The sequence below is a fragment of the Anas acuta genome, chromosome 1 (genome assembly GCF_963932015.1).
Source record: "Anas acuta chromosome 1, bAnaAcu1.1, whole genome shotgun sequence".
Lineage (NCBI taxonomy): Eukaryota > Metazoa > Chordata > Aves > Anseriformes > Anatidae > Anas > Anas acuta.
In genome coordinates, this window is record NC_088979.1 from 37,483,728 (window position 1) to 37,508,047 (window position 24,320).

Sequence of the window (24,320 nt, forward strand, 5' to 3'; positions counted from 1 at the left end):
GCAATTAATTTGGAATATTCAGGTCATTGAAAAGGCAAAAACATGTTTTTCTTAAACATATTATTAGAAGTGAACACGTAGACTGTTTTAAGAGAAAAAAATGTATCATCTACATGTTTATCTATCTTATATAAAATTTCTCCCATGTTATCCTCATTCTAGTGATGAATGTTAAACAAATTTCTCTCCATAACTTCTTCAACAGTCCTCTTTAACCACCTGATTTATCTTCAAAAACCTGTCAAGCATTGCCAGAGGTTGTATCTTCTCATCTCAAGGACTAATATGTTCTGACGAAGGAAGGAAGGAAGGAAGGAAGGAAGGAAGAAGGAAGGAAGGAAGGAAGGAAGGAAGGAAGAGAAGGAGAAGGAATGAAGAAAGAAGAGAAAGAAAGAAAGAAAGAAAGAAAGAAAGAAAGAAAGAAAGAAAGAAAGAAAGAAAGGTAAAGAAGAAAGAAAGAAAGAAAGAAAGAAAGAAAGAAAAAGAAAGAAGAAAGAAAGAAAGGAAGAAAGAGGAAGGAAGGAAGGAAGGAAGAAGAAGGAAGGAAGAGAAGGAAGGAAGAAGGAAGAGGAAGGAAGGAAGGAAGGAAGGAAGAAGAAGTGAAGGAAGGAAGGAAGAAGGAAGGAAGAAGAGAAGGAAGGAGGAAGGAAGGAAGGTAGCTCACAATATATGGAGTTGCATTCCTTACTTTCCCTTCTGTGTTAGCAATTGGACCTGTGGGGGAGAGAAGAGAGAGAGAGAGAGAGACAGTGCAGGGCAGCAGTAAAGAGAGAAAGAGATTTACTAGTTTTAGAAAAACAATTTCTCCTATAGAAAAATTAGCTGTATGCCTCATTAATGTGGCACACAATACAGTGTTGATGACATTTATCTTTTCATTGCAATGTAATAGTATATAAGGTCATAATTCAAGGTTAAAAGTGATACAGATTTGACTTTTAATGAAATGCAGCAGTTCTAATAATAAACAAGTGAATAGCTTGAATTATATTGGAATCATTTTTTGTAACAGAATAATCTACTCTCCTCTTATTACGAACCACATTAGATGTGGGTATTTGGGAAATGAAAAGCTAAAATCTATGGGAAAGGTAATGATCTCTGAAAATTTTCTCTAATGACTAATTTGTGGCTCAGTGGATTTCAAGAGATTATTGTTTTTTTTTTTTTTTTGAGATGGATTCCATCAACTAAGGAGATAATGGGAATCATTAGGCTGAATAAAGTAAAGCAGTAGATTTGTTTTGTGAAACTCTGTTACATGAGCCTCTATTTCCCACACAATTTAGAAGTATTTTTTTCTTAAACTGAACTACTGTGTCAATTTATATTATGGAACAAATTCTGATAACACAGCACTCAATGGCAAAACTTTCATTAACCTCAATCAAATGGAGATTTGATTCTGATTTTTATCAGAAGTACTGTGATCAGTGAGAATTTCAGATGCTCAATATTGTTCAAAATATGTCTCTGATTCAAGTTCCAGGTTTTTCACATTCAAGCAGACTAAAATGATTTTAATCTTCATTATCAGCTCATGAATGATATCTTCCAGAAGCAGCACTGAAGTAAAAATTCAACCAATAATTCATCCTGGTGACATTTATAGGCCTTACCCATGATCAGACTTATTAAACCAGATGCTATACAAATTATAGAAAGACACATACTGTGCTTTGAAAAGCTTAATATTTTAAAGTTCAGTACATGCTTGGAGATTATCCAAAATGCTGGAGATACCTGTGATATTATATTTTCTCACATTTGGAAAAAATAAAATAAAAATAAAAACAGATAACAGGAAAATATTAAAGACAGCTACAGCTCATACAGAATCAGAGGCACAAGAAGATAGATAAAAAGAATTTACCCCAGCAGTGTCTCCCCAGTTAAGGACACTGCTTATGATCAACACTGATAATTTTAGGCTTGAAAATTCCAAGCCTAAGAATGATAAAGAAATATTTATAATATAATAATGTACAAAATATAAAGATATTCTTTCCCCTTCCTTCCTTCCTTCCTTCCTTCCTTCCTTCCTTCCTTCCTTCCTTCCTTCCTTCCTTCCTTCCTTCCTTCCTAGAGCAACTCTATCTTCCTTCCTTCCTTCCTTCCTTCCTTCCTAGAGCAACTCTATCCAGCTCTCAAGTCTGCATTACTATATGGAGTTTCTGATTACATGCCCATGGATGCCTGCTATCATCCAGTGCTTGTACTCTCAGGAACTCTGATAAAATAGAAAAATAGAATAAAGAAAAAATATTCAATATGGTCTTAACCGTAGTGACCCTTAGAAGAGGTCCTGTACGATGGATCTTTGTATTTTTGTCTTACAGAAACTTAAATGGAATGGAACCATCCAGTGGTTAATTGGAATTTGAGTGGAGTTTAGGAGTAACCTAAAAATAAGTCATACATATTACAGGGATAAGGATTGTGCTCTCTCTTTTGGTTAAAGGTGTGCTTAACATTCTTTACATGTTCGCTCACATATACAAACAAATCAATAAAAAGTCATTGGAGGCATGAAATCTGTTCAGGTGTTCTGTACTTTTGGAATTGATGGAACCATGCAATGGTCTATCACTTCTTAATCTTGTTAAGGTGTAAATAAAGAGGCAGTACTCAAGAAAAAAAAAATAAAAAAAAATAACCATACTTTGTTCATGTACAGACAGTCCTTAGAGAACAAACTTTTTTTTTTTTTCCTAACCTAGAATCACTGCTCACTCCTGTAACTACTCAGTTAAGCCTCTGTTGTTGTTTTTGTTTTTTTTTTGTTTGTTTGTTTGTTTTTTGTTTTATTTGTTTGTTTGTTTTCAAAGCTCCTCTGATGATTTTTGGACTTCACAATACTATAAAGGCTATGTAAGCAAAGACAATGGTTTATAACTTCTCTACATGGCTGGCTTCTCTAGATTTTTAGCATAAAATATAGCACATTGCTTATATTCCTTACACAAAAACGTAAGTCCAATATTTCCATAACAAGGAATAGTATATATGAGATAAGTTTGTTCTGAAAATTTTTGGAAGTAATGGCTTGATATAATTAATAAAGCTGATGCAATTTACTAGCTGAATAGACTTTTTCTCCTTCTATCTTACTGAAACCAATGATTATTAGCTGATCTCTGTCTAATATTGAGCATGTCATTAGAAACAAAAGATTTTATTATCACTGGAAAATCACCTGCCATGTGGGAAGACTTAATATACCATAAAATTATGATTTGAATAGAAATGTAATGTCTGAAAATGGAAAATGACCAAATGGAAGAGAATGTCTCTGTGCCTCAAATGCTAGTGGCTATTAAAATACTGTGTAAACATACTTATGGGAAGATTACCACTCATCTTTGACAAGCAGAGAACAATAGTCTTTTCTACAAGTATCAGTATCTTTTTCCATTACTTAGTGATAAAAGATTGGAGGAATGCAGTTAAGTGGACAATCAACTAACATCCACAATTTTAAGGAAAGTATAAAAAAAAAAAAAAAAAAAAAACAAACAGCATGCTGCAGAAGAAAGTTAATGTCTGTTGACTTAGATTGAGTAGTATTTCCACTGTAAATTTAAAAATACATCCTAAAAAAAAAAAAAAATCTATGAAAAAATATTCAAGAGAGACAAATATTTAGAATATTACCATCTTGCCTAATTACAATTTCATTTCAAAATTGAATATGGGATTAGGTTTTACATTGTTAGTCTTTGCATTATGGTTAATTAAGTCAGTCACTGGACAAAAAGACTCAATAGGATTAAATTTTACAGCTGCTTTGGGGTAAAAGAGAGAACAAAACCACATTTCCTTCTTTTCAGGTCCTAATTACAATTGAGTAGTATTAGCAAGCAAAATCTATTTGGGGACAGTCACAAACAATCAGAAAATTGGATTTTTATTCAAACTGCATTCCATAGTGTAAAATTTCTCATGTAGTTACAGGATTGCTTCTTAATAGGTCAGAACTATGTCCCCTCCCCACCTCACACCCCCAGAAACAAACAAACAAGCAAACAAACAAACAAAAAAAATGTTTTCAACAATTCTATAATAGACAACAAAACTGACAAATCTATATGGACAAACTTGAAAAAAGATGAGTTGACAGCCAGTGATAGTTAGCAAATTAAAATGATCCCAAAAAGTATTTACAAGTCCACTACCCTCACATTTTTCAAAAGCTGAATAAAATAAATTAGGTAGTGTTATAAACTTTGCTTTTCATTACTATTATTTGCAGCATTAGCTGTATGTCTACAGTTGTTTTCACATACTGAGTTCTTAAAAATAGATCTCAACAGGGGCATTTCCTGATGTAGCATTATGATTTGCAAATTCTTCTCTGCTTACAAGACTAAAGGAAGAAGTGGAGTACAATCCTGAAAATCTTGCTGGTTTCTTTCATTCATTCATGCAGACCAGAAGGGGAAGAAACACCATAGAAGGATAAACAGTACAGCTTCTAAAAATACTTATTTTGAAAAGAGGTCAGGTCAATGATGGCAATCTATGAGAACAGTTGTATATACAAAGCAAAACAAGCAAACAAACAAAAACCCTCAACCACCAGCTAACCAAAAACCAAAACCAACAACCACCACAACAAAAGACAGTGTGTTGAATTATACCAAAGTTAAGGGAACATTATTGTGATTTCTATAATATCTAGATTAATACAGAACAGATCTTTAGGTACCTACACATGGACTGAAGCCTACACTGAAGCATTCATATGAATAATTTTTTTCTAATCTCTTAATATAAGAAGAAATATATACATAAATTGCTTACAGAGTCAGACCAAAAACTCTCTTTGAAACACCGGTACATATTTCAAACTCAGTTACATACAGAACACAATTTCATTTGATATTCATTGAAGCTGAATGCAGAAACCATAAAATATTAAAGATTTACATTTAGAGATCCATATTATTATTTTTTTTTCTTACATTGGGAAAGAAAACCTTTATGAAGAATTGTACCTTTATAAAGAATTTTACTATGAAAGTCCAAAAAAAACAAACTATTCCATATGACTCAACCTATCAGCCTCATATTAAATCAGAAATAGTGAATCAGGTGTAGTTAGTAAAAGCGTCTGAGAACAGTAATCTGAGTTTTACTCATAGGTTAAATCCCATGCAACAATTTAACAAAAGAATTGTTGCTAAGTAAACAAACTTGTGTAAGTCAAAATCCATTATAATTTACAATATGCAGGTTTAAAGACAATTTTCTGTTTCTATTTATGTGAACTCTGTAGATGAAAACTTGGCTGTAGCTCATACAAGATAACCAATTTTTCATCTAGCTACTCTGAATTTCATTACTATAAGGAAATGTTCAGGTACTGAGCATTTCTAAATAAGGTAATAAAATATAAATTTTTAAGTCTGAGATAATAATCATGGGATTATGTATTAGCCAGTGAGAAATAAGAACCTCCTGAAGTGATTTCAACATAATTTTTAATTTTATTGTGAGATAAATCAGTTACTGAGGACACCTGTTTCTTTCTGATGGCTATAAAAAGACAAATCAGACTTTAACCTGATAAACTCAGGTTTAGATTTCTAATTTTTATATAGAGATGGTTTAGTGAAAGTCAATCTCATCCAACACCTTTGGCAGAAAGGGGAGAAGTAAGGGAAGGAATAAAACAGAGGACATAGTCAGGTCTCACTTGTGACTGTGGTCATACTGCTAGGATGATTACGAATACTACTTGAATATGGCTGTGGAAGCTATAATCACAATTCCTGACTATAATGTTTTTAAGCCCTGCTTTATGTAATTAATGGTTAGTCACAGAAATAAGTTCATGAGGTTCTGGAATATAGTTTCATAGTTGCATATTAAACTGCTTGAGATTTTCCAGTCTGAAACATTGGAATTTATATGTCATAATTCATCTTTCAAAAGACAGGAAGTAAAAAGGTAACACAGAATATCAGGAACAAAGACATTTGGAAAAAGTGCTTATACAACAGAATAATTCTATGACATTTTTCTCCAAATGTGTGCAATATGGACTTATAACCAAATCTACAGATGGGTACCAGACTAAAAAAGCTCTTAAATTCAAGGGAGATCTTACAAACACTGTCATATTCCTAAAAACTAAAGCTTAACTAGTATAAATGTGTTAGATTTTTATCCAATAGATAAAATACACTAGATGAATTTAATAAATAAATACAATCAAATTGCAAACTTATGTAAATAAATGTATCTCAATTGTACTTCTATAGAAGCACACTGATTTGTTGTTGGTGAGATTTTGTACCGTTGTCTGAAAGTCTTTATTAATACCTTGGCTAGAAAGCAGTCTAGTCGTTTCGCTTGTTCACCCTCGGCCAATATTCTGATAATAGAACTTCATGTAAACATAATCACTTTAAGACCTAAAATGACAGCTATGTTAATAACAACATGACAGTAGTTTGTAGGCAATGCATGTTATGAATTGTTAATGAATTATTTTATATAGATAAAACTAACTATTCTACTGAATTACTTTGAATGTTATTACCTTTTTTTTTAAAAAAAAAAAAATATTGTATCTAATTCTAATATTTTGTGTATCAACCAGAAATAAACAGTATTTCTCTACTTCTCTTATTTTTCCATTCATTTACCTTCAATTTAATTGAATGAAAAGTATGGAAGCACTTTCAGAAATTACTAGAGGGATGGCTGATATCCAAAATTTTCCTATAAATTTAGAGACAATCAGAGTCAGATGGATATTTTGCAGGGCCCTCACATTGGACCACACATATTCTGAAATAGTATTAAAAGCAAAGCTTCAGTGTGCCACTGGTGTTATAATGTCAAGAAAAAAATGAGGGTATTATTTATTAGGATTCATTGTTCTTTGCAAAGCTGGCAATAATTTCAGAAATTATTGGTCATTTTTCATAATAAGCTGTGATGGCTTAGGAACAAACCCTGAAACTGTAATACCTGTAAAAGAATTGCCAGGAGGCACTAAGCCAAAGGAGTAACAACATATCTTATCCTTTAGCATTTATTATTTAATGCTGTATTAGTTTTATGGTTACAATATGTGTTTGTAGGTGATATACACTAGTCTAAGAAGATAAAAGAGATGACAATATAAAGGTAAAATAAAAACAGGAAGCAGCAATTTTACAAGAGTCTTTGTTAATTATAAATGTGCACAACTAAAAGCAAGCAAAAAAAAAATACTCAAAAACATTCTTCTATGAACATGGGAAAACCATAGAATTTATACTTGTAATTTCCAGGATTGTATGCTCATTTAATTAATAATCAAATTATATGTGTAAAACTGCTAAAGTTAAATAAATAAAGAAACTTTCGTGTTATTTCATTTTATATATCTGTTTATAATTAAGAGAATAACTGCACATAAATGAGAGAAGACCAGAAGACTCTTGTAAATACTGCAATTGTTGCAGTATTTTGTGAAACTAAATGATTTTAACATAGTATTAATCATACATGTTGTTAGAGACATATTATGAAGCAAACTTTAAAGGAACAAAAGTTTTTATTATTCTGTTTTCCACACCTCTGTTTCTCTCTGTTTCTATTATTTTGGTGAGAAATTGTTAATTGAGTGAAATAATGCGTATTTTTTTTAATGATATCTGAAATATATACATGTATATATATATTTATGTATATATATACATATATACATTTAAGTCTTTGTAACATATGATTATATAAAGTTCTGTAAGGCCTTTGTTATGTTTGTATCTGACCTAACATGGAAACCAAGTAAGTTGGCTTTCCTTATGTTTAAAGTGAGGTGAAATAAATACCTAATAATGGTTATGATGAATATCCCATTGCAAATCTCTCTCTATTTTTTTTTTCCCATCAACATTATTGCCAATGGTATTTAAATATTTAAAATCACAACGAAATATCAAGAGTAACCTAAGTTTTAATTTTTTCAGCGGGAAATGCTGCATAGCATTTAAAAGCATTCTGTTAGATATATTTTTCTTCTATGCATTTATCTCTTTATAGATTTTCTCTGACAGTCATCACCATAGCTGCATAATAGCTCACAGTCATTAATAAACTTATTCCCATAAAGATGTGCTAAGATTTTTTTTGTCTTTCTTGTTGCTGTTGTTGTTGTTATTGTTAATAAGTCTAAATCACATGCAGGCTCTATTTAGCTTCTGAAGTTTGAGAACTTAATTCCCAGTTTAGATCTACAATTAGGTTATATCAAAAATCCATATCAGAATGAGAACCTCCTTTTTTTCATGTCTTTTTCTTGTGACACACGTAGCCAGTCTGTATAGAAAAATATGACTTTAACTGTTAAAGGGGCTTAAAAGGCTATAAGCAAAATTTGTAATGTCATTGTGAGGAGAACTAGTGTCTCTGAGCTACTGACCAGAACAATATCAAAGCATGAGCTCAAATACCAATCCATTATTGTTTTTTCTGTGTAAGTGTTAGTACTACTAGCAGTTAGTACTACTGCTGTCTGGCACCTAGACAATCCCCTGTTTTGAGAACACTATATGCCAGTGAACTGTTTTAATCTCTGACATGATATTTGGTTGCAAGCAATTTATGGGGCAAGAGAGCTGAGCTGTGTAAATGTAAGTCATGCTGTGCTCCAAGGCCTCTGGGACTGCTTCTAATTTCCTTTACTAAGTAATGTAGGTATAATCCTCAAAGACTAGTCTACAGTAGTCTACATGCTTGTTGGTACTCATAGCATTGATGGATTGAGAAGATAATGGGCTGTATGCAGAGATTCCTTACAGTGTTTAACAAAGGAATAATTATATACCTAACCAGAAGGAAATCTATGATACTAAATAAAATTCTTAGGATTAGGTTCACCTCACTATTTTCATGAACCAACTTATATGGCTTAAAGACAGAAATCAGGGTAGGAAAATCATGCAATTAATAAGAATACATATATGAATGTATACGAGCACACTTCGTCTATGACAAGTGTATGGTAACACATTCAAACCACTTGTAGATCATGCTAATAAGCTTAGAGTATAACACCAAATCTTTTTACATATACCATAGCTGGTTATCTAGACACATCTTATAATTTAATATATATATACATGTATATATATATAACTTAAAGGAAGGTCAAAAATATGGTTGAACCACCTACATGTGGCTTTGGAAAAAAGACTAGAAACCTATATAGGGCAATTAAATTATATTAAACTGTACATTGGAAGCTGTTAAGACTTAGCCTAGGAATGCTACAGAATAATTTCACAATTTTCTGGAAGTAAATAACTTCTTACATTAAAACTTATGTATTGCTAGATTTCCAGTATAGACAGTGGAGTAAAATGATTCCTTAAGATAGTAATATAAAGAAACTTTTACTGATCTGAATCATAGAATCATTAAGGTTGTAAAAGACCTTCAAGATCATCACCTTCTACCAATGTGACTGTTGTGGTTCCGCTTGAGTGGGCAGCCGAGCTCCACCACAGCCGCTCTCTCACTCCCCCTCCTCAAAGAGGAATGGGGAGAAAATATGTGAAAAGGGCTCAAGGGTTGAGATAAGGACGAGAAAATCACTCAGTAATTATTGTAACGGGCAAAACAGACTCAGCATAAGGAGATAGTAAGATTTATTGCCTATTACTAACAAGCTAGAGAAGTGAGAAACAAAGGAAAGAAACCAAAAGCACCTTCCCCCCCATCCACCATATTCCACCTCCTCCCCCCGAGCAGTGCAGGGGAACGGGGGAATGGGGGTTATGGTCAGTCTACAGTACTTCTTCTCTGCCGCTCCTTTTCGGTCACTCTCGGCCCCTGTGCTGTGGGGTCCCACCCATGGGATGTAGTCCTTGATGAACTGATCCGGCGTGGGCTTCCCACAGGCAGCAGCTCTTCCAGAACTGCTCCAGATATGGGTCCATACCACGGGGTCCATCCCTCAGGAGAAAACTGCTCCAACCTGGATCCCCTACGGGCAGCAGCTCCTGCCAGGTCACCTGCTCCTGCGTGGGCTCCTCTCCACGGGCTACGGGTCCGGCCCAGAATCTGCTCCAGCAGGGGTCTTCCACAGGTGGCAGCCTCTATCGGTGCAGGGCCACCTGCTCCACCGTGGTCTCCACTGGCTGCAGCATGGAACCCTGCTCCACCGTGGTACTCCATGGGCTGCAGGGGGACAGCCTGCTTCACCATCGTCCTCACCACAGGCCGCAGGGGACTTCTGCTCCGGCGCCTGGAGCACCTCTCCCCCTCCTTCTGCACTGACCTTAGTGCCTGCAAGGCTGTTCCTCACTCTCCCAGCTGCTGTGTGGCACAGCATTTTTTTCCCCGTCTTAAATATGCTCTCACAGAGGCACAAAATAACATTCCTTATTGGCTCGGCTCTGGTCAGCAGTGGGGCCCTTACCAAACATGGGGCAGCTTCTAGATCCTTCTCACAGAAACCACCCCTATTGCCCCCTGCTACCAAAACCTTGCTATGTAAACCCACTACAGTCACCCACTAAATCATGTCCATAAGCACCAGGTCCAACCTTTCCTTGAGCACCCCCAGGGACATTGACTTCACCACTTCCTTGGCAACCCATTCCAATGCCTGATACTCTTTCTGAGAACAAATGTCTCCTAATTTCTGACCTAAACTTTCCCTGGCACAACTTGAGGCCATGCCCTCTAGTCCTATCACCTGTTATCTGTGAGAAAAGGCTGATTCCTAGATCCCAACAACTTCCTTTCACGTAGTTGTAGAAAGCAATAAGGTCTTTCCTGAGCCTCCACTTCTCCAGAGTAAAGAACCCCAGTTCCCTCAACTGCCCCTCACAGGACTTGTGTTCCAGGCCCTTCACCAAATTCGTAGCTCTTCTCTGGACAGGTTCCAGGGCCTCATTGTCCTTCTTGAAGTGAGGGGCCCAAAACTGAACACAGTACTTGATGTGTGGCCTCACCAGAGCAGAGTACAGGGGAACAATTACATCCCTGGTCCTCCTGTGCACTATTCCTGATACAAGCCAGGATGCCATTGGCCTTCTTGGCCACCTGGGCACACTGCTGGCTCACGTTCAGGTGACCATCAGTCAGCACCCCCAAATCCTGCACAGCTTTCAAGTCACTCTTCCCCAAGCCTGTAGCATTGCATGGGATTGCTGTGGCCAAAGTGCAGGACCCGGCACTTAGCCATGCTGAACCCTTTATTGGCCTCTGCTCATTGATCCATTCTTTCAAGGTCCTTCTGCAAGGCCTTCCTAATATTTGGTATATTGACACTTCCCTCCACCTTGTTGTCAACTGCAAGCTTACTGAGACTGCACTTAATTCCCTCCTCCAAATCATCAATAAAGATATTAAAGAGGATGGGTCCCAACAGCAACCCCTGAGGAACACCACTGGTGACAGCTGAATTTCACTGTGGTCACCACTACTCTCTGGGCCCAGTTGTCCAGCCCCTTTAACCCAGCAAAGTGTACCTGTCCAAGCCATGGGCTGACAGCTTCTCCAGGAGAATACTGTGGGAGACCTTGTCAAAGGCCTTGCTGAAGTCTAGGTAGACTCTGTCAACAGCCTTTCCCTCATTCATTAGGTGGGTCTTCCGGTCATAGAAGGAGATAAGTTTGGTCAGGCAAGTCTTGCCTTTCATGAATCCATGTTGACTGAGCCTGATCCCTCAGCTGACCCGCATATATTGCGTGATTGCGTTCAAGATGACCTGTTCATCTTGAACATGGGGGAATGGGCTTAAGTTTTGCCAGGGGAGTTTTAGGTTGGATATTAGGAAGAACTTCTTTACCAAAAGGGTTGTTAGACATTGAATTGGGCTGCCCAGGGAAGTGGTGGAGTCACCATCCCTGAAGGTCTTTAAAAGATGTTTAGATGTAGAGCTTAGGGATATGGTTTAGTGGGGACTGTTAGCGTTAGGTCAGAGGTTGGACTCGATGATCTTGAGGTCTCTTCCAACCTAGAAATTCTGTGATTCTGTTCTATCGCCTTTCCTGGCACCCAGGTCAGGCTGACAGGCCTGTAGTTCCCCAAGTCCTCCTTACGACCCTTCTTATAGATGGGTGTCACATTAGCAAGCCTCCAGTTATCTGGGACCTTTCCGGATGACCATGACTGCTGACAGATGATAGAAAGCTGCCCAGCAACCACATCTGCCAACTCCCTCAGCACCCTTGGGTGGATCCCATCTAGCTCCATGGACTTGTGACAGTCCAGGTGGAGCAGCAGTTCCACCAGCTGCTTATAGAATGCCTCATTCATCTCTTCATCCTGGTTTGGTAGTCTATAGCAGACCCCCACCACAATGTCTACATTGTTGGCCAACCCCCTGATCCTTATACACAAGGACTCCACATTTTCATTCCTAAACCCAATCCCAACAACATCGAAACACTATTATAAAAAGCCACGCTGCCACCCCTTCTGAAGAGCTTGCAGTCTAAGCTTTCCCTTTTACTTTGAATTAGGAAATATGGAGAAGGTAGTTGTTTTTCAGGACTTTGAGTGCACCAAGAGACCTTTATGGCCCTGCCTGCTCCCTCATGGGGCCTGCCCCCACCACTGCCTGTGGGTCTATTTCAGCTCAGCCCATAGCTGTCAGTCCCAGTCTTGGTGATGCCACTATAAAAATTCCTTGTTCCCAGTTCAGTTCTGAATTGTTTGGATGTCCTGGGCTGATTTTAGACTTGAGCTATTACCTGCTTTCACCTGCTGATGAGGGGACCATTGATGTGAGCTACTGAATTCTGCTTAATTTCATAAACATAGCATCTAATGCCATCTGAGACTGAAGAGTACCAGGACTTCCAAAATTAATGGGTATTTTCCACCCATGAAAAATGCACCCTTTGGAGGTACTCCAGGAGTAAGTTGTGAGATATAAGGATAAAGATCAAGTGTGTGTTATAGTTATGATACAGATGGCTATTAGGGCCATGCTGGTGTGCACAGCAAGTTCACTCAGACATTTTTTTTATTTTTATTTTTCCCAGAGTGCTCCAGAAACTCCTCAGTTTTTCTTCCTATAGATGAGACAGTGGACCAACTGGAAATCTATCACCTGAACTTCCGCCACCTTTAAGTATTTGTCAGACAGCACTCAGGTGGAAATATTGGAGAGTCCAAGAGATTTTCCTAACTCTTTCTATGCCTAGACTTATAGAAAGGCAACTTTTTTATGCTTCATTGCATTGATACTATCTATGCAATGTCACAGATAAATCTTGACACTATACAAGATACTATCTTGTGTAGTGAATGAAACCATCCTAGAGACTTTCCTAGGTTGCTCCTGCTACATAATTGATCAATCTGTACATATTTAAGATCCTTGCAAATAGTTAGCAAGTGAAAGAATGTTCCTGTACATAGTATTCTGTACATAGTTCAGTAAGGAGAGGCTTTGTTCATGTTTAAGATAAAAAACTAACATGAAAAAACACATGCACACAACAAACAAGAAACAACCAAACAAAAAAGATTGACCTATTGGGCAGGAATTCACTAGAACAATGTTTCTGGGAAGTATCATTCACTTGGTCTAGGTGAAGATGTTATCGCAAGCAGAATACTATCACCATCACCACAATACTATCACCAGTTACTAATCATCCTGTCCAAAGAGAATTACTATGAGCTACTACTACTACTATTATTATTACTATTTAAAAAAAAAAAAAAAAAAAAAAAAAAAAAACACATTACTCCAAGAGCTCTGCAACAGAAGTAATAGCTAGAGGCTAGAAACTGTACTTACAGGCATCTCAAAAGACACTAGATAGCTGTGTTTTGGCAATAGAAAGTACTGCCTCTGGACAGGTGATTTATTGCATGCTGGTTGACTTCACCCACTTGGAACTTAAAATACAAATATATTTTCTGAGGACATCATATCACTGAGAAAGTAGCAGCAACAGTATTCGTGTAACAACCTGTTGGATGAAGTACCTTCCCAGGATACAAGAGAGATCTGGGAACACAGAAATGTAAAATCAAATGGAGTTGAATTAGTTAGATGCCAAACCCAGCAGTCATAGGGCTGTTTTACAATATTTTTTTATGAAGTCAGGCCATCATGCAAATAAATGGTTGAAAAGCTTTCAAGATGAAGAAAGGAACAAGGAAGAAGAACCTAACTACCCACTGAAGACATAAGGGTCTCTGGGAGTCCTCAGTTAAAAAAAAAAATAAAATAAGAAAAACATTTACATATCTTATTTAATGCACAAATAGTCAGTTTAGAACAAGGACTTTACTGTCTCTCATAAACAGTTATATGTATAGGGGAAAAAAAAGTCTGTATTCTACCAAAAATAGGCAATGGTTATCAGTGACCCACTGAATAAAAAGATTGTTTGTGATCCATACTTCGGCTCGTTACTTCTACTTTTATAATGAATTTAACTTATGTTCAATTATCTGAAATTGTATTTCTGTTTTCTTTTTTATTAGTATTATTTATTTATTATTTATTTTGATGATGATGATGATTATTATTATTATTATTTTACTATCTAACCATTCCCCAGTAGTCCAGCTATGCAATGACAGTGGAAGAGTGAAAAATGACAGACCTCAGTTGTTGAGGGCTTTTTGAAACAGCAAAGATCCCATGGCTTGCTGCAGCTGAGCAAACCAAGCTACCAGGGCAGCTATGAGAAGTTCCCATGACAGTGTTCCCACATCGCCCAATTGAGGAATTTAGAAAAATATTGTTGCCAGTAGTTGGCTTCTAGGACAAGGTCTACGTGTCTCCTAATCACAAGGGGGTTGTTTTCTTGCAGGTGGGGTTGTTTTCTTGTAGTTGTTTGTCTGAGTGCTTTTGACCAATAATCTTGTGTGAGACACTATTCACCCCTGTTATGTTCAGTATAAAAGCTAGGCTATTCGGGTAATAAAATGGAGCATGATCTGACCATACTGGTGTCTGTCATGCTTTCAAACGTTCTTCCTGCAACACTCAGTGACTGCTGTTTACATGACAAATAATTGTCACTTTTGCACATTTTGTCTTTTAATAGCAGAGATGCTTAGTTCCCAGGAGGTTATGTATATAGGTAGTAAATATTAGCCACATTAGCCTTTAGGATTCTGTTTGTTTTCTATGTTTACACTTATTCTTGTTAAATTTTTGTTTTAGATGAATGTGGTCATGGTTTTGTTTGTGTGTAATGACTAGGTAATTTATTCTTTGGATCTGTGATGTTAAAGAGTTTTTTAAGTCCTACTGCAGAACCGACTGTATATTCCCTGTAGATTTGCATCAATGAATGCAAATCTACTATTATTCACCCTTTATATATAGTTTTGGGATTTGTCAGAGTTTACAGTAAGTGATAAGGCATAGGGTAAGGGGAAGCAGGAAGGAACAAAGAGACAGAGCGGCAGAAAGTGGTATCAAAGGGGCAAGGCAGTACATTCATCTGGCTGAGCCCTGTGCCTGATCACCATAGTCTGTTCTGCCTCCTTACTTTGTTATTAAATCTTTTCTAAATGCTCTCTGTTATCTCACTCCCTGTCCCATGTGTAGTACTGCACAGTGATGCCAGCTGTTGGAGTCAGGCCAGGGTCTGGGAGCCCCAGCCTGCTAGGGCGGGTGCGGTCTGAATGTCTGCTCCTGGAGAGGGAAGAGCCCTCTCCAGGGGTGACCTTCAGGGTAACCTTCCTTCAGGGTAATCCCGGGTTAACCTTCAGCCCCCAGGACCAGAGCGCTGTGTGATACCACACCAGCTGCTGGGGGATGGGAGTGAGTGAGGTGAGTGAAGGGCTCCATGCTGATGGCTGAGTGGGACCATAGCTCACAGCCCATATGCCTGGTGCCAGCCAGCTGCTGGGCAGCGTGTCTGCCCCAAACGTGGGGTGTGCATGTGCATTTGCTGTCAAACTCCACACTGGAGCAGCCATTTAGTAGGGGGCTCTTGGAGTAGGTGAGAGAGGCTGGGATATGAACAGGGGTGCTGGGTGGGGAGAGGGGCTGTACTAGTGCTTAGGTCACCTGTGAGTGTGCGTGTGCTGGTGGGCCTGAAGGTGTGTGTGCGCATGCCTGCACCAGGGAGCTGCTGCCTGTGCCAGCTCAAGGGGAGGAGGGTACTGGGCTGTTTGTGCTGGTGTGGCGTGCAAGCCTGTGTGTGGGTCCCGATGAAGGCAGCACCTAGTCTGTGGCAGACTCTGTGACTATTCATGTCAGTGTTCTTCCTACGTGTCTCTGGGATATGTGCTCAGTTTTCTACTGGTTGAATCTGCAAAGATGAAAGTGGCAGATGCCAGAAAGTGGCCCCCTAGCCTGGGCGGAGACTAAGCTTCCCTGGGTATGGAGCTAGGCCCCAGCTAGCAGGAGCAGGAGTAGTCCTAGGCTACAGAAGCTGGAGAAGGTCACTACTTTTAGCTTTCCTTAACAATTTCACCTGGCAATAAATTATTTTCCCCAAATTGAATCTGTTTTGCCAACAATGGTAAGTGACTCTGTCTTTATCTTGACCTATGAGCTTTTTTATCCTGTTTTCTGCCCTGTGCTATTGAAGAGGAGGAATGAGGAAGTGGCTGGGTGCACATATGGCAGCATATGGCTGTGAAGGAAGAACCTTGTAGTTAAGAACACAGAAGTAAAAAATGGAAAAGAAAGTGTCATGCATTTGAGAGCAGTAACCTGAAGTAAAATAATCTCAGCATTGAGTTCTTGTGTACTTTGTGTTGCATATATGGCTAGGGTTACAGTCTGTTAGGAATAGCTAATGTGTGTAGAAGTGCTGTTTTTTTTTCCTTCCCTTTACAGTCTAAAGGATAATTCCAAATAAGAGATGTTTTACAACAAAATTAAAAATTAAATGCACGTCATGTCACTGATTTTTCAGACATCATAAAACATTATAGCGTGTTGATTTTAATTTTTGAAAAACTGTTCCTTTATTTTCTAAAAAGAATCCAAAAGAAAACACCATCCTTATATACTCTAAAGATGTTTTTTTTTTTTTACTGTGCACTGTCATCACATGAGAAACACACAGAAATATTACTTCTTAGAGAAAACATTAAACAGTTTTTCAGGACAGATAGTAGTGGCATGTTTTTAATAGTTTAAAAACAATGTTAAATATGAATTTTGAAGTAAATGACTTTGCAAGTATCTAAAACATTGAGTTCTACTTTTTGTTATTTCTGCTGTTCCAGGTATGTTTTCCATGAGTTATCTTATTGCACTGATATACAAATGAGCATGGATCTATCTAATCCTTCTGTTTTAAAAAACATTTTTTGAATAAGAGAGACCTAAATACCTGTCCCACAATTAATAGGCTAGTGGAGAGATAAAGAAATTCACTAAGGAAGGCTTTAAAAAAAATGCCAGGGCAGTAAAGCTATATACATACTAAATATACCATTTATTTTAGATAATAGTTTCAAAAATGGTATCACAATAAAGGAAATTCTCATTACAGGGGAAAGTGAGCCAAATGATCTGGTTGGCTATGATCAGAAGATATAGTGGAACAGAAAAGAGAATATAATTCTTATAAACTCCTTACTTTGAACTACCTACTAGACCAGACTCTGAAGTGTTTCCATGAAGAGTGGACTTCACAGACTGTGAACAGACAGATCTTTAAATGATGAAAAATGAAGTCGACACTCATAAGCTGTAAGAGCACTCAACACCCCTTGCATGCAGAAATGCTAAATGTCTCATTTACCTTCAGAAAGAACATGGTTTGTTGGTCATTTTTGTAGAGGGAAGAGGGCTAAAGGAGAGCAAGTATAAAAACATAATCACGAAAGGTAAATATATTTCATAGCAGTACTTCTTGCATTCCATATGAAGATGAAAACTCATGCCATCCATAACTGCAGAACTCAGGCTTTCATATTTGTCTGATTCTTGGCTTTTCAGCTAAAAAAAGGAGTCAGGGAAATATTTTCTTTGGATTCAAAACCTCAAGTTTTTAATTTCATATATGAAATTTTGATTCACTTCAATCTTTTCATCAAGGGCTAAGAAGACAGCATGGCAGAGCTGCTGGCATGCGATATTTCTGTTTTCAGGGCAGAGAAGGTGCCTCTGAGCAACTGAGTTTCATATCATACTTATTTTATCAATGTTGAATAGGTTCTACAATCTGTGGATTGGCAGAAAATGAGCATGGGGGAATACCTGGACATAGAGCAGATGAATGTTGCTATAGAGCAGATGAATATTGCTATATTTTATTTAGAATGTTTTATTCTCACCAACTTAACCTCATGAATTTAATGAATAGGACAGGTGCATGCATGACTTAACATTTTGAAGAGTGAGATTTTTTTGCTTTCTTCTGGGACTTGATTTTTATTTGATTTGGGCTTGCTTCATAATCATTAAGTCTGTTGCCAGCTGAGTATTTGGATGAAAGCAAATTTCTATACCTTTGCTAATGTTCTAGAGAATATGTAAAAATGGTACCACAAATTATTGCCAATTTACAGAGGACTAAAAAGAAGGAAAATATGTTTTAAAACACTACTTTACTGTAATAACTGCTGCATAAATCATGAAAGCAATTATTAAAGCTACAGCTTTTTTTCCTTATTACTTGTAGAGCATATTGCAGAAAACAACCAGTAAAATGTTTAAATGAAAATTAAAACAACAGTAATACTATTGCTCTATTTAAAAAATAAAAATAAATAAAAATAAATAATAATAATAATAATAATATAAAAAAACAACCCTTGAATTTGCCCACAAACAAAAACAATTTAGCACACAGAATTGTTTTCACTGTTGTGCAAAATCTAACTGTTTAATGTTTTTTTTACGAATGGTTGTGTATTTATGAAAAGGCAATATATTGTTCAAGAATAAACTAAAGCAAGCTTTGGCAATACATCAAGCTTGTGTGCTATTACTAATCTTCTGGATAAATGTTGCTCATTTTCATACTAGGACTTATTTTTTTTTTCATTCTGTGCCACCTATAAAGAAGAGGTTTTATACAAAATCCTCTCACAAATAAATGAATATTCATCTCTAACTTTATCATTGGGAAAGATTCCTGGTGGCAGTCCTTCTCACTAAGGGAATGTTTAGTTTTCTGTCTTAAGAGCATTATTATACTTTGTTCCTTCTAGTTCAGGGCACTTTTGCATCATAACCTTCATGAAAGTTAAGGATGCAAAACAGTTACAAATATTTGTGAAGCCAATAGCAAGTATTATTTCTTTTCCTTGCAAGTTGCACATGCTAATATATTCACCAATTATAGTTCATAACAAAGAGAAAATTACACTTCTGTATCTTGAGACCATAGCTGTTTTATTATTGCTGCTGTTCATTTAGGATGGTCTAAAACAGTTTTTACTCTAATGAATTTCACAGGCCAAGTTTTCAACAACTTTAAGCCTGCTGGGCATATGGTGGCACTGCCATTTCTTTATACAAATACGATCTTCAATTTTCTGTAGCTACCTGGGGCAGTATATGTGTGGAAGTAACACTGTAAGTGGAATGTCTTTCAGACAAAAAAAGTAAAAAAGTCATTTGTAAGTTGATGATTTTCCAGCTTGTGAGTTCTGCATCTCTTCTCAAGTGCAAACTTTTTAGGAATATAATTGTCATTATGACAGTATTTGAGGACTTTTCCTGCATAGGATTTCCTAGTACTTACACGTTTTAATTGTGCCTTCATTTTATTCAATTTACTTTTTTTTTTTTTTTAGCATAAATGAAAACAAACAAAAAAACACTTCAGCCACCTTGTTAGGAAAATATTATTAATCTTCTTTATGCTGTTTTTATGAACAGCTTATTTAAAATGAATTATTTGAGCATTTCATTTTAAAGTGGAATTTACCCTTTATTTTACTAAATATAATGATCAATTTGATTATGGTAAATTTCAGAAGTGCTGTTTTCCACTTCAAGAAAATTCTGCTCTCATATCTTCATTTGAATATATATTGAGAGAGACTTGTTATTTTTATTGGCAAGTAGTTCAACAATTAAAATAAACTGATTCAAAAATAAACTGCACAACCTTTTAAAATAGATTGTTTGGAAAAAATGTCAGTCTTTTTATTAAGTGCATTCTTGACTGTAATGGCATAAATAATTTTAACAGTCTGCTTACGTAGTTATATATTAGCCATATATCTCTACAGACCAAAAATGAAGACATTGGTAAAGTTAAAAACACAGCAACAACAAACTCAAAAACAAACATTTTGTTAATGACTAAAATTTTGCATCTTAACCTTCAACCTATTCACAGAATCACAGAATCACAGAATGGCCGAGGTTGGAAGGGACCTCTGAAGATCATCTAGTCCGACCGCCCTGCTAAGCAGGATCACCTAAAGCATGTTGCACAGGATGGCATCCAGGTAGGTTTTGAATCTCCACAGAAGGAGATTCCACAACCTCTCTGGGCATTCTGTTCCGGTGCTCTGTCACTCTCACAGCAAGAAGTGCCCTCTCGCACTCAGCCAGAACTTCCTGTGCTTCAGTTTGTGCCTATTGCCTCTCATCCTGTCACTGGGCACAACTAAAAAGAGACTGGCTCCACTCTCTAAATACATTAATGATGTCTCCCCTCAGTCTTCACTTTTCCATGCTATAAACAGGCCCAGTTCTCTTGCCTGTCCTCATACAACAGGTGCTCCTGTCCTCTAATCATCTTCACAGCCCTCCTCTGGACTCACTCCAGTAGTTCGATGTCTCTCTTGCACTGGGAAGCTCAGAACTGGACACAGTACTCCAGGTGTGACCTCACAAGGGCTGAGTAGAGGGGGAGGATCACCTCTCTCCAACTGCTGGCAACACTAGTCTGAATGCAGCCCAGGATACCATTGGCCTTCTTGGCCACAAGGCTACATTGCTGAGTCATGGTCAGCTTTCTGTCCACCAGGACTCCCAGATCCCTCTCTGCAGTGCTGCTCTCCACCAGGTCATCCCCCAGCCTGTACTGGTGCTTGGGGTTATTCCTTCCTAGGTGCAGGACCCTGCACTCGCCCCTGTTGAACTTCATGAGGTCGCTCTCAGCCCATCTCTCCAGCCTGTTGAGGTCCCTCTGAATGGCAACACAGCCCTCTCAGATATCAGCACTCCTCCGAGCTCTGTGTCATCAGCAAACTTGCTGAGGGTGCACTCTGTTCCGTTGTCCAGGTTGTTGATGAGTAAGTTGAACAAGACTGGACCCAGTATTGACCCCTGGGAGACACCACTAGGTATAGTCCTCCAACTAGATTCCGCACCACTGAGCACAACCTTCTGAGCTCTGCCATGCAGCCAATTAACAGTCCACTTCATTGTCCCCTCATCTAGACCACACTTCATGAGCTTGTCCTTGAGAATGCTCATAAGACATATGTCATCATTTCAGTCATCATGTAAGTCGTCATTCATCTATGTGTTTCAAAATGCATTATTACCATTTTACCCAGGTGCTGTATACATAATAGAACCCAAATGTATAAAAATAATGAATAGTTAATGATCGATAATTTTGATATTTTAGTATTTGTTTAGGTAGTATGCACATTTTTACCCTTGAAGACACTGGTTCAAGCCCAGTTCACATGATAGCTACTGTAAGTAATTATCTTTCAGTGATTAATGTGGAATGAATGGGTAATATCAGTCTATTTCTCTGTACAAATCATAAAACTGTCAAAACCACCATTAATTCATTATGCCAGTAAAGAAAACCAAGGTTTAAATATTCTTGAGTGAACCACTATTTTAAACTCTGGCATAACACTGACGATTTATGACTGAGGCTCTGCTACTCAGTCGCTGCATTTACCTACTCCAGACAGATTTGTTTCTTAACCTTTGACTTCATATTCTACCCATTCTTCATTCTGAACAACAGCTTGCAGTTTTCTTTTCAAAATATTTACAGATGCCAGGGCAAAAATCATATGGGATGTTGTCTACAAATAAGTCAGTGCTAAACAATTGTGACTGGTATCAGGCTATTTTATTTGTGTCAGTATGTATGCCCTTACATAGCAGGTGGACTACAGATGGAGACTACTTGCTGGTTCAAGAAATGGCTTCAAGATTTAAGTTGGATTATCCATTCTGTGTAGACATTCAATGCAGATAATTCCTGGCTCTCTTTATAGCTCTGTTGTTGGTTTTTTTGTTTGTTTGTTTTTATGCCAAAAAAGACTGAAAATAATCATTTGCTGAAATATTACAAAGCTCTTTCAAACATCTTTCAAACATGTCTGTCAATACATTTCAAGTATTCCAGAAGAAATGGATTACTTAAGAAGCAAAATGCTAAGTCTTCTAGATATAAATGTTTTTATCACAGATGCTTGGGTTTAAGCATGAAGGTGGTTGTTAGGGAAAGGTTATTGCAAATAAATTTGGTATAGTTAATGATATAAATATTGTAAACATATATTAGCATCTTTAGTTTTATAGATTAGTCTCTGTCGGTATGTTACCCTGGAATGCAAATTATAACTTGAAAAAGTGTAACGGTGTTTTGATCTTCTTTAGATTGAATTCCTAGCCTGAATTTCGTATTTCCTACTTAGGTTACAGAACCCCCAGTGGAGAAAAAAAAAAAAAAAAAAAGTACAACAAAACAAAACTGCTTTAATTTTCCCATCCAGCAATGGCTTTTATGCCTTAGGATAGGATAAAGGATGTGTAACTCGTTGTTAGATTGCTAGAAGATTAAAAGAAAGCACTCTACTGAGAACCTGTATAATGATGACTCTAAGGACACTCAAGGAATTTGTTCCACATGTATGCATCAGGGTTTGTTAATTTTGCTGTCACCCACAGGGACTATTCTCTTTCAGTTACTATTAAAAAAAAAATCACAGACAAGTAGTCTGACTCTCATTTCTCATATTGTGGAGTACGTTAATAGCAAGTCTCCTGATGTTAATAGAATTACAGTAATGAGAAGAAGAAATCCAGTGCAGATTTGGGGTTTGGAATATAAAAATGGTGTTTTTATTTGCTTTTGTTTTGTTTTTCCCTTCAGGGAGTTCCATGCAACTCAGAAATTCCAATACTTTGTATGTGGAATCAAGTGTCAAAACAGATAAACAGCATCATAGGAATAGCAGTGTTGTAACTGAATAAAGTTTTATGCTATATCATCCATTACACGTGATTTTTTTAGAAGATTCTCAAGACCATTTTTGAAACTAGAAATAGATTTAGGTGAGCTTTTTTGTTTAGATCTGTTTCCAGTGGGCTGCAATATTTATTTATTTATTTATTTCTGCCTGAGTGGAAGAGTATAAGTTGAAAGAGAACTTTGAGGTTTAACAGACATGCTGGAGAGCCAAAGGGAATGAGTTCAATTTATCACCACTGTGTGAAGGGTAAAATGTGTAGCAGGGAAGAGATAGAGGTCATAGGGGATTTTGGAGAAAGTGACCCTTCAGAGAAATTTCTAGCCTTATTTTGGGGGGGGGGGGTGTGAATGTATATTTTGTTTTATTGTTTTAGTTCAAATTTTGTTCAAATTCTGTTTAAAATTCAATTTCATTTAAGACATAATGAAAGGGTTGTCATAGGCTAATTCTTATGTCTAAGTGGTTTTCCCAGAGTGGTTTGTGAGACTCTATGAAAAAAATTAACTCTAGAGTTTCCTCAAGGTGCCACCATCTTGGCTACTGGGCTCAGCTGTGCCCTGCAGTGGGGCCATTGGAGCTGGCTTGAACAGCTGTGTCTAACATGGGACAGCCCCTGCTTCTCCTCATCGAGGCTGTCCCTGCAGCCCCCCACCAACTCCTTTCTGTGTAAGCACGATACAAGCAAGAAGTCAACATGTTTTCAAAAGGAAAGTAAGCAAGAACAAAAATTACAAAAGAATCAGAAAACAATTTACTACCATTACCATAAGGAATATAAAAATAGAACCATTCATGTGTATCAGTACCAGCAGACAGTGAGGTGGATCAAAAACTGTCAGAATACCTGGGCCCAGAGCACAGTGGTCAGTGGTTCAAAGTCTAGCTGTAGGTCAGTAACAAGCAGAGTACCCTGGGGTCAGTACTGTGGTCGGCCTTATTTAATGCCTTTATGAATGATCTGGATGATGAGAAGGGTGCACCCCAAGTAAATTCATAGATAGCATGAAACTGGGGGAAGTGGCTGACTCACCAGTCATGCTGCCATTTGGAGGGACCAAGACAGGCTGTATTGGTGGACTGATAGAAACCTCATGAAGTTCAAAAAGGGGAATAGGGGAACTGCAAAGTCCTGCACCTGGGGAAGAACAACCAGTACATGCTGGGAGCTGCCCAGCTGGAAAGCAGCTCTGCAGAAAGGGACCTAGGAGTCCTGGTAGACACCAAGTTGTAAACTT